At 40.3% G+C, this 10,226-nt stretch overlaps 1 long non-coding RNA gene across 1 annotated transcript; it reads left to right on the top strand.

The window, feature by feature from the left end:
* The first annotated feature begins 495 nt into the window (after positions 1-495).
* Positions 496-9,894, top strand: LOC120434422. The gene is made up of 3 exons (XR_005609082.1): positions 496-709; positions 6,019-6,023; positions 9,714-9,894. It is a non-coding gene; the product is annotated as an uncharacterized LOC120434422 (long non-coding RNA).
* The last annotated feature ends 332 nt before the right edge of the window (positions 9,895-10,226 follow it).

Raw genomic sequence — 10,226 nt, 5'->3', positions numbered from 1 at the left:
GTGGTTCTTCCTGGGGTTTGGTCCAAGAACACTGGGAAGTGAATGGACGTGTTCCGATTCGTCACGTTGAAGTTGATCCAGAAGAGCCGGTCACACGTTCCGTTGTCAAGTCCAGCCTTTTCGACGGTGATTATCTCGTATCGGGTGGTCCCTGAAAGATACTAAGAAGGTTGCTTAATAGATGATAGAGCTTGTCTCATCAATGATGATTTTCTTATGTTGATAGCCAATGCCCGCGAAGCTGGCAGCGCACTTGGCTTGTGTTTTATTCATGTAGTTTCCATAAAAGTGGGATGTGTTGAAGTGCATGGCATGTGGGAGCAGACGTAACATGCAGTGTTATTAGGCTCTCCCTTAGTTCTGTCATGTACGAGCGGCGGTACCATGCGTTATTCATCCATGGGTGAATGTGGTCTTGTGTCATGTCACGGAGGTGTGAATTGCCATGCGTCCATCTCGTCCGTAGATGGTGCTGTTCGTCTTCATGGCGACCAAACACACCTAGATCCTCAGGTGAGTAGACTACTGGCAAGAAGCAGAGGGCGGGATATACCCAATCAGCCCTCCCTTCACCAGTCAGATCACCTGAGGGTAGGGGTGCCGGCGTCTATGAGTCTGGGCTGTCACTCACTTTCTTGCAGTGGCTTTGGTGAATCCAAGATGGTCTCTCTGCTATCTTACAGGCGGTTGGTGTGGTGATAAGCACTTGGTAGGGACTGTAGAATTATAGGAATTATTTTAGGGTTACTGTTCATAACCATCATCTTTATCATTGCATTAATTATCATTTCATCCAAGCATTTATTGAAGTTGTTGGCATTATGTTATAATTTGTATTACAGGGGTTATCATAATCAAATATTAACATGTTTATTACAGGTGCAGTTACAACCACTTAAATCGTTGAGTTAAATCTATAATCTTAAAAGCTTATAGGCTGAGTATATTGTTACAGTAAAATAGTAGCTGAGCAAAGGCCTGAATGTATTCAGCTTCTTGTTGCATTTGAGTTTGCCTAGTAACAGGTGACAGAAGATGGGCCAAAGAGGAGGACAAGTCCATGGGGACCCCATCGCCTTTATTTGGAGAAGATGCCAGAAAGGGGAACTCCTGTCTCGGCAGTTATCTCTTAGAATAGATCATTGTCTGTAGAAGAGGCAAATAATGTTCTGAACATGCAAATAATGTGCTTGTAAACGCATGAGGGGCGCCATAATACCCTGATGTTATAAAAGCAATCTGAAGTGTATTTTTGGTTGGGGATTTACAACTGATGGTTTACAGTTTACATCTCCCCACGCTGCGTGTATTCATTAAAATCAATTGTTTGATTGACCTCTTCTGGACCATCATTGTTTTACTCGCCCTCAATTTCGGACCCGTAACATTTGGTGCATTGGCCGAGGGTTGAGTAGAGAGAGTCGGAGGTTGAGACAGAGAGGGTCCGAGGCGCTCGAACGAGCAGACACGAGTCAGTGGTCGAAGTGAGTGGACATAAGCCGGCTTATTCAAAGGTAAGGCACTACCTGTTGAATTATTTCCAAAATGTGCCAGATTGGACATGAGAAATTAAAGTTTACTCACTGAAATTACTGGTAAAGGTCTGTTTTGATTTTGGTGAAAATCTCATGAGAATTGAAGTTGAAGTAATGATATTGTAAGGTTAAATGACAGTACTGATTAAAGGAAAAGCAGTTGGACTGCTAAGCAAAGAGGATCTAGAGTAAAGAGAATTTAGAATAATAGGTAATTGGGCGTTTTGGGGGTTACACTCCCAATTGGTTATAAGGTTGGACCTGTGCCAGTCATACACTTGTTCTGAGGTGTTGATTGTTGTTTCAAAAGTATTACAAATTTCTGTAGAACGGCAGTTGGACTGCTAAGAAGTGCATTGTTCGGAGGTGACGCTCCACATTTACTGGCGACGGTCGTGAATTCCTTGGGAAGGGATAGTCCGATTGGCAATCGTGGACAACTGGGGACGGTCCAAAATAGCTACTGATTGGATCAGTTGACCGTTTGGAACGGTGTTTGCACTTTTTTGGGTAGCAAAGCTTGGAGCTTGGACGTTGGACGCTTTTAAATTGAGTTAGGGATTTTAGAGATTAGACCAGAGACAGGTTGGACCTGATACTGGGTAATTGATAATAAAAAACTTGGAGTTTATCCCTTGGAGGGTTAATTTAAATTTGTCAAAATTCTGTAGGTTGTGTAATCTCAGGCCTGATAATTGTTGTTACTGTAATTATAAGACGTCTGTGTATCTGTGTAATATAAAGTAAGAGGTTTGGTGTCAAAAGGAGTCTGACCCAGCACTGAGCTGAAGTGCTGAGGCCATTTTTAGACGGAGTGTGTGTGAAAATGCAAATGAGGCAGCTGCGAGGTCCCTAGAGTTTTAGGAAGTTCATAGAGTGTGTTACACATTGCTGAACGCCTGTATTTAAGATGCTGGTTTTGTTTATTACAATATTGTAAGTAAAGTTTTGAGTTGCTGTAGTGGATGTATAGTAAGTGACTGAATTTTGATAGATGTACATATTTTGAGCCATAAAGGCTGGTGTGTTTTATTTTTCAGTTATGTGTGTGTGGTGAGAAGCTGTGTGTGAGATGATGAGAGGTTTCAGTTTTTTCTTTTTTCTTTTTGACTTGCTCTTTCTGATTATGGAAGGCGTGTCCAAAATACGCATAGGAAAGTGTATTTTGAGTGATTTTAACCGTGTGAATGCTGTCAGTATTTGATTTGAGTGACTCTCGTGATTTGTCTGAGTGAGTGGAAAATGGAAGTTTGAGAGAGAAAAGGCAGTGTGTGTGTGAGACGAGTCATGGCGTCTGAAAGAGGTTAGAACATTTAAAAGTGTGTATGAAATATATTTCTTTTGTGATGTAAAGTAGGATGTTTTAAAGTTTGAAAGTGCTTTTAATTCAAGAAATGCATGAGTGATGGTATGAGAGGTTGAGTTTATTTTATGTTTGAAAGAGCTCTATTTAAAAGTGTGTATGAAAGGAAGGTGTATTGTTTTTAGACCAAGACTTAGTAAAACTAAAGAGGGTTTGTAGACTGTAAATATGAAAAACAAGTGTTTGATTAATCTGTAGAAACAGGAAAGAGAAATAGGAAATACTGTGCTGCTGTGTGTGTGACAGGAAGGTGTGTGTGTGACTGATGATGTCAGGGGAGCACCCAGAGAAATGGACAGAGTTAAATTCTAAGAAGATGAAGCAAATCGAGGTTTTAAGATAAAAATGAATATAATACTAATTGTATGCTTTAGTGTGCCAATACAGGTGGAATTCTCTCAACATTGAACCTTGAGTAACCGGCAGAAAGTATAGAGGAACAATTGGGAAAAACAGGCCACTTTTTGGCTGAAATTCTACAGCTTCACCTGTCACTTTGTCCCTAAACTGAGAAGAAGTTCAAAGGACAGTCAATCTCCTGATGAAGACCGACAGAACATCGCGGACTCGAATACAGCAGGCAAACGACAGTGCCACTGATCCATTAACACTGATGACGACTGATGACCAGCAGCAGCATGTAAGAGTAAAACAACATGTACTGTGAAAATACAGGCTGGGCAGTTGAACAGTGGGATAAAGAATTGTGGAAGAGCACTGGACATTGAGTGTGATATTTGCCATGCTTGAAGTAATCTTGGAAGAGAAGACTGAAAAGCCGGACGGGAACTTAACGTCGAAGAAGAATACGGAAAGACCAAAACAGAGAAGAAACAGACTGTGTTTGCTGGAGCTTTGAAGTCCGAACAGGACACTATGAGAAAGGGATGGGGACCAGTCTCAGGTGAAGCTGGACGAGTTGGACTGCGAGAATATAGGATATAATTGGAATGAAAATTGAAGCGGGAACTCATCATTGTTTAGTGATGTCCACCATATCACGTTTAAAAGAGGTAAACACAAAAGAAAACACACATACACAAATTGTTACATGTGAGATTGTTTTGAAATGGATCAGAAGTGAGATAGTTTGAATTTAAAGCTCAGTGAAAAGATGCATAAATTAAATATGAATACATAAAATGCAATGATTAGCACAATATAGGATGCAACGAAGAAAGCAGCTTACACTGAATTAACATGAAATGCAATGAGGGAAACGCTTACATTCATATTCATGACACAAACATGACATAACTGGTATTGCTGACAGGCAAGAGACAGTAGTGGGTCCTTTAAGCACTTGTGATAATAATGAAAATCTCTTAGTTTGTTATTTTCAGGAGTAAAGCAGAACCGGACCAATTCTCCACAGCAGCAGTCGGAAGAAAATTATAGGTTAACATCAATGGATATGTTAAGGCAAGTTTCTGGTTGAATTGTTCACAGAATGATGTGTCCAGGAACCTGAAAAGTAGCCCCAGCTCCTGGCTGAAGACCAGGAGTGCTTTTATTTAAGGTGGGAGATCAAAAGTTTGGGCTAGTAATTCGGGAAAGAAAAACTGACTGCTTAACTGGAGAATTGGGAAGGAGTCTGGGAGACTGCGAAGCCATAGATGCAAAATACCACACACAAACAGAAAATGCATTAACCCTACAAAGACAAGCTCATGAAGCTTGTCTAATCAAAGCTTGATGCATAGAGACATTGATTGAAAACCTGGCTAAGAACACAAGCATATGCAATGAAGATCAGCTTGCTGGTTGTATGAGTGAGAGAATGGTGTGAATGTTTAATAAAATAAATGGAAATTAACAGAAGAAAAGTGATTAAAGCAGTTTTATAAGAGTGAGTTAGAGTGCTTTTGCACTGATTGATAAAAGTAAGTGATTAGTATAGAAAGAAAATGAAAATAATTCAATAAGGTGTTAAGGTTTCAACATGTATTTCTGTTGAAGGTGCAGATTTGGACAAGAAATTTATAATTTAGTGTTGACACATTGTTATAACGTGTTTATATTTTAGGCTGAATCTAAGTATGGTGAAGTGTCTAAGGGGACATGGTTGTGTGTAAAACGGTGCAGTTTGGACAAGGTTTTCAGTGCGTTGAATGGGTGAAATTTAAGATGGTTTAAGATTTTTGGGGCTGTTGTTTTCATTTTAATAGAGGGAGTTTTGATAAACATGGACATGTCTAAAAGGGCCCATAGTTTTTATAACAGTGCACTTAGAAAAAACCTGTCAGGTGATTTTGTTTTGTACTTTGATGAGCTAATAATCAGCTCTCTTTTTTCTCATTTTTGCTCTAAGCAGGCCTGGAAGAGAGTGAACTGACGGCGGCGGACAAATTACCAAGTAAGGATTGCAGCGAGTCAATCCAGTCAAAAGTATAGAGAACTATTTTCCTAAAAAGGAAAACGAAATAAAACAAATGATTGAGCTCATTTTGCTGATGTGGAGCATCTGATGACGTGCGCAGAAGGCTGCAGTATCAGCAAAAATATCATGTGTGAATGCATGTGAGTGAATGCAGTGATCGGACCAAGAGGGGAAATAAATAAAAGGTTGACAAACAGGAGGAGTGGAAGACTTAATTCTGGGATGTTGATGTTTGTTTTGAGAAAATTATTTACTGGGGTTGGATTATGTTATTACATTACAGAATGCCAAATGCTAAAAGGGAAACATTGTTTGAGGTAACTCAAGTTACCATTAACTGAGGTAACACATGATTAATAACTGTTCTGTTTAAGTTTATTTTGTGTTATAACACAGGTTGGATCATAAGTGGGGAAATTGAGTATGAAATGTGAAGTTCTGGTTAACACACAGGTTTTTGTTTCTAGGAAGTTCCAAGGATGCAGGCTGTGGATGGAGCCAAGAAAAGATTTGACATGATGATTAATTTGATTTCATTCCTTAAAACAGGTTTGAAGGTCCGGAGCATGTAGATTTAATATGATATGACTAACCTTTTCTTTTAATGCCCTAACCTGAGTGAAGGATTTTGAGTTTGTAACACATGAGATGTGTCACAAAAAGGGGAGTTACAGGATTTAAGGTTTAATTTGAAAGGGTTTTAGGATTACTTGATGATGTTTAGGTTTTTGATAATTTAGGTATGGTAAAACTGACGCAGAAAGTGTTATTTTCAGGTTATTTTTGATTTCTAGAATAAGAGGTTATAATTTAGGCGTGCACATACAGATATGTCAAAGGAAAATTGTATATATGTTATTAGCTACATGAAATGTGTCTACGTGACTTTTACCTAATAACTTATGTGATGATAAAGTTGTTTACCGACTAGCAGCTTGCTCTCTTCTTGAACATACAGACTTAGAAAAGGGGAACTTCAGCTCTGAGTTCTGAGAATAACTCTGGTATCTTTGTAAGTTGATAGGAAACGCCGAGACCGCCAGTATAGGGCAAATGTGTTAGAGCTTGTAATTAAATGTGGGCTTGAAAAGAGGAAGCAAATTTGGTACAGGACGTGCTTGAGATGATCAGATGAGAGAAGGGAAGGTCAGGAATAGTTTAAACTAAGATTGAGAAATTAAATTGGGTGAAAGGGGTGTAGCAAGTAGATTCAGGGCAGCTCACAGCCTGGCGTAAATGCAAGGTGCCGTCACACAGCTTAAGTTATTTGTTTGATTTATTTTATGACAAAATAATAAGGAAACATTGAAAACATACAACCCGTTGAGGAGACAGATAGGGTTGGGGAATTGAAAGGGTTGGTTTGTTTAGCATAATGCACTACAAAGTATACAAAGTTTATATAACATGATGCAAACACACGAATCAGAGACACGTAATGAGAAAACTGATTAGAATGTTCCTTACAACTACATGTTTATTGTATGCAATGATATTAACTATGGCTGTGTTGTTTATTGTCTATATTTTGCAGGGCACTCCGAACCACTTGTCTGAACACGGAGGCCAGTCCAGCCCAGCACTTCCTGAGACTGTAGTTGCTAAAACAGGATCGGTAAAAAGACAAAAGCGCGAGGTGTCAGGTAAAGGTGATGAGTGTCTCAGCAGGAATAAGGGCATAGGGTTGAATTATGGTAAAGGGTCTACCAGCTCATTCACATTTGATTTGTGTGACGTCATTAAGTGTACAGGAGCTAGTAGTAGCTGGAGAGCGTATGATGTACGGGTCTGCAATCACCCCATGATATGCTTAGGGTAAATTTAGTTGATGCAAAGTCTAAGCCGCTCAGAAAGCTTAATCACCATTCTGACTGATCAGATGGTAACTTCGGGAACAGTAGCTCAAAAGGAACAGGAACCAAAAGGGAGAGTACTTCTGACAACAGATTACTTTAGACTGAAGCTTAAAGAGTTGATAAAGCGCCACGGGTTTCAAGGACAGTAACCTCTGGCTTGATTGGGTGGCTCAAGATGCTAGAGAACAACATGTATCTGACTGTGTTGCCTGTGCTTCAGCTAGGTCACGGTTGTTTACAGAGCCCGCACCATTGCATTAGAGGATGAGTGGGGCTATGATTGTATGTTACAGTTAACTAGAAGTGCAGTGACTACTGGCAACTGTACTTTGTTGTCCAGACTTTTCCCTGCCATTTCAAAGCAGACAGCAGTGGGACCATTTATGCTAAAATAAGATAATTACATGTTTCAAGTTTTCTACAGATAATGAAAAGTACAAGGTGGGAGAGATTGACCCAACTAGGTGTGCTGTCACACTCACAGGACGAACCACCAACAATGTAAGCGACCCTAGCATGATAATTGGAACATGGGCAAGAAGTGGGCTCTACTAATACTGTGGGAAGATATTCGTGTTCCTATGGGAAGCGAGGGACATGTGCGATGGTGCGATTGGGAGTCTCGATCATGCTTATTGGAAACCAGGTAAAGGCTATTCCACAACATAACACGTGAACTTTAGCTGCCATACGTAAGAGATACATTTTGGCCAAAAGAGGGACCCAGGCTACCCATGCATATGATCCTCGTTTGAACTCGCCAACCTGGATAGACTCCATAGGAGTGCCCAGGAGTTCCTAATGAGTGCAAGCTGGTAAGTCAGGTAGTTGCAGGATTGAGAGTATATTTCTTTGGGTAACGCCTAAGAAAAATGTTGCCGCATTATGTTCATTACAACCTGCTGAGACTCTCTAACCAAACCAGGGACGCCATGATGGGGTTTGCAGAACAATTAGGTCCGAGTTCACTGACGGAGAGCTAAATCGAATTGTCTAAAACCATGCATGAGCACTCAGGTATCGAAAAATATGCTGGCGCCCTGGATGACATCTGTGTTTGGACAATGGAAAGGTGTGGCTAAGTAAACTTGGCAAGTGTCAGTGATGTTTTCTTTGACTGTACTTTTGGGAATATTGGTCATCGCTAGTTGTGGTATCATTCCTTGTGTCAGAGGATGGTTGGTAAAGATAATGGCGAGGGTTGCGAACCCTGCCTGGGTTGAGGGAAATTCTTTATTCCTATTATATAATCTGCATTATTATGATTGCATTAAGAACATGTTTTACAGCATTGTTTACCAGTAATATTGTTTACAGGGTTCATATTGCATTGAATAGGTTTGTCATCACATTCATTCTATTCACAGGTTTAGTTCATTTTATACACATTGCATAACTGTGCTAGTTTAGAGTTGATGTTCTATCCAAGAGGGTTTTAAGCTTCACTGGTGAGAGTGTCCAGGTGATACATGTTGAGGGAAGATGAGAACATAGCAGGTTAATTGCATGCATGCTTACAATACACATAAATCTAGTAGCAGGCCTGAGCGAAGGCCCAAGTGTCTTCTACTTCTTATTTGAGACCTGCGCCAATTCAGTTTACTTAGTGATTGATGACGAGGGTCCATTCCACTAGATTTCCACCAGAGAGGGACCCAGGAAAGGAGCAGAGACCACTTAAGCATGAAGTGTTTTCAAGTGGGAGCTGGCGTTTTATTACTGGACCACCTAGATGACGTGAGGTTATTGTCTGGTTTGCTGAGTCAGGGGACAGCTAGAGAGGGTCAGAGCGAAGGCAGTAGACCTGGGAATGGTGGTTTCGGGGCCCATGATGCCATTAATGGATCTAGAGGTGACAGAGTGGGTCATGAGTGACGCCTCTGGAAGAGGCGTCAAGAGAGGGAATTGTAGAATTATAGGAATTATTTTAGGGTTACTGTTCATAACCATCATCTTTATCATTGCATTAATTATCATTTCATCCAAGCATTTATTGAAGTTGCTGGCATTATGTTATAATTTGTATTACAGGGGTTATCATAATCAAATATTAACATGTTTATTACAGGTGCAGTTACAACCACTTAAATCGTTGAGTTAAATCTATAATCTTAAAAGCTTATAGGCTGAGTATATTGTTACAGTAAAATAGTAGCTGAGCAAAGGCCTGAATGTATTCAGCTTCTTGTTGCATTTGAGTTTGCCTAGTAACAGGTGACAGAAGATGGGCCAAAGAGGAGGACAAGTCCATGGGGACCCCATCGCCTTATTTGGAGAAGATGCCAGAAAGGGGAACTCCTGTCTCGGCAGTTATCTCTTAGAATAGATCATTGTCTGTAGAAGAGGCAAATAATGTTCTGAACATGCAAATAATGTGCTTGTAAATGCATGAGGGGGCGTCATAATACCCTGATGTTATAAAAGCAATCTGAAGTGTATTTTTGGTTGGGGATTTACAACTGATGGTTTACAGTTTACATCTCCCCACGCTGCGTGTATTCATTAAAATCAATTGTTTGATTGACCTCTTCTGGACCATCATTGTTTTACTCTCGTCCTCAATTTCGGACCCGTAACAGGACCTTCCCAGCGGGGCGAGCTCCAATTCTTTCTCTGGAGAACTCGAATCAGGACCCAATCACCTGGCTTCAACCTGCAAGATACTGGAGAAGATTCAGAAGGCAGTTTATTGTTCAAAACAATATCTTTGTTTTCTAGTAGCTTCGACATCCATTCTGCTAGTGTGGTCTCTCTGATTGATTTATCTAAAGGTTCACTTGTGATTGGCAGTGGAAATGGTCTGCCATGAATGATTTCAAAAGGCGTAAGTTTTTGTGAACCCTGTGTTAATCTCATCCACATTTTTACTAGGCCTATGCACTCTGGCCACGGCCTTCCTGTTTCTTCCATACATTTTCTAAGTCTCTGTTTTATTGTACCGTTAGTTCTTTCCGCTAATCCTGCACTTTGCGGGTGATAAGCACAGTGATTTTTGATGCTGAATCCTAGTGCTTCAGAGACTTTGCTGATTACCTCATTGACAAAGTGTGTCCCATTATCTGATCTTATCAGAGTGGGGATGCCATATGTTG

Source organism: Oreochromis aureus, linkage group 18 (assembly GCF_013358895.1).
Source record: "Oreochromis aureus strain Israel breed Guangdong linkage group 18, ZZ_aureus, whole genome shotgun sequence".
NCBI lineage: Eukaryota > Metazoa > Chordata > Actinopteri > Cichliformes > Cichlidae > Oreochromis > Oreochromis aureus.
The sequence above is the reverse complement of the archived record's forward strand: the minus strand, read 5'-3'. Positions and strand labels throughout refer to the sequence as shown.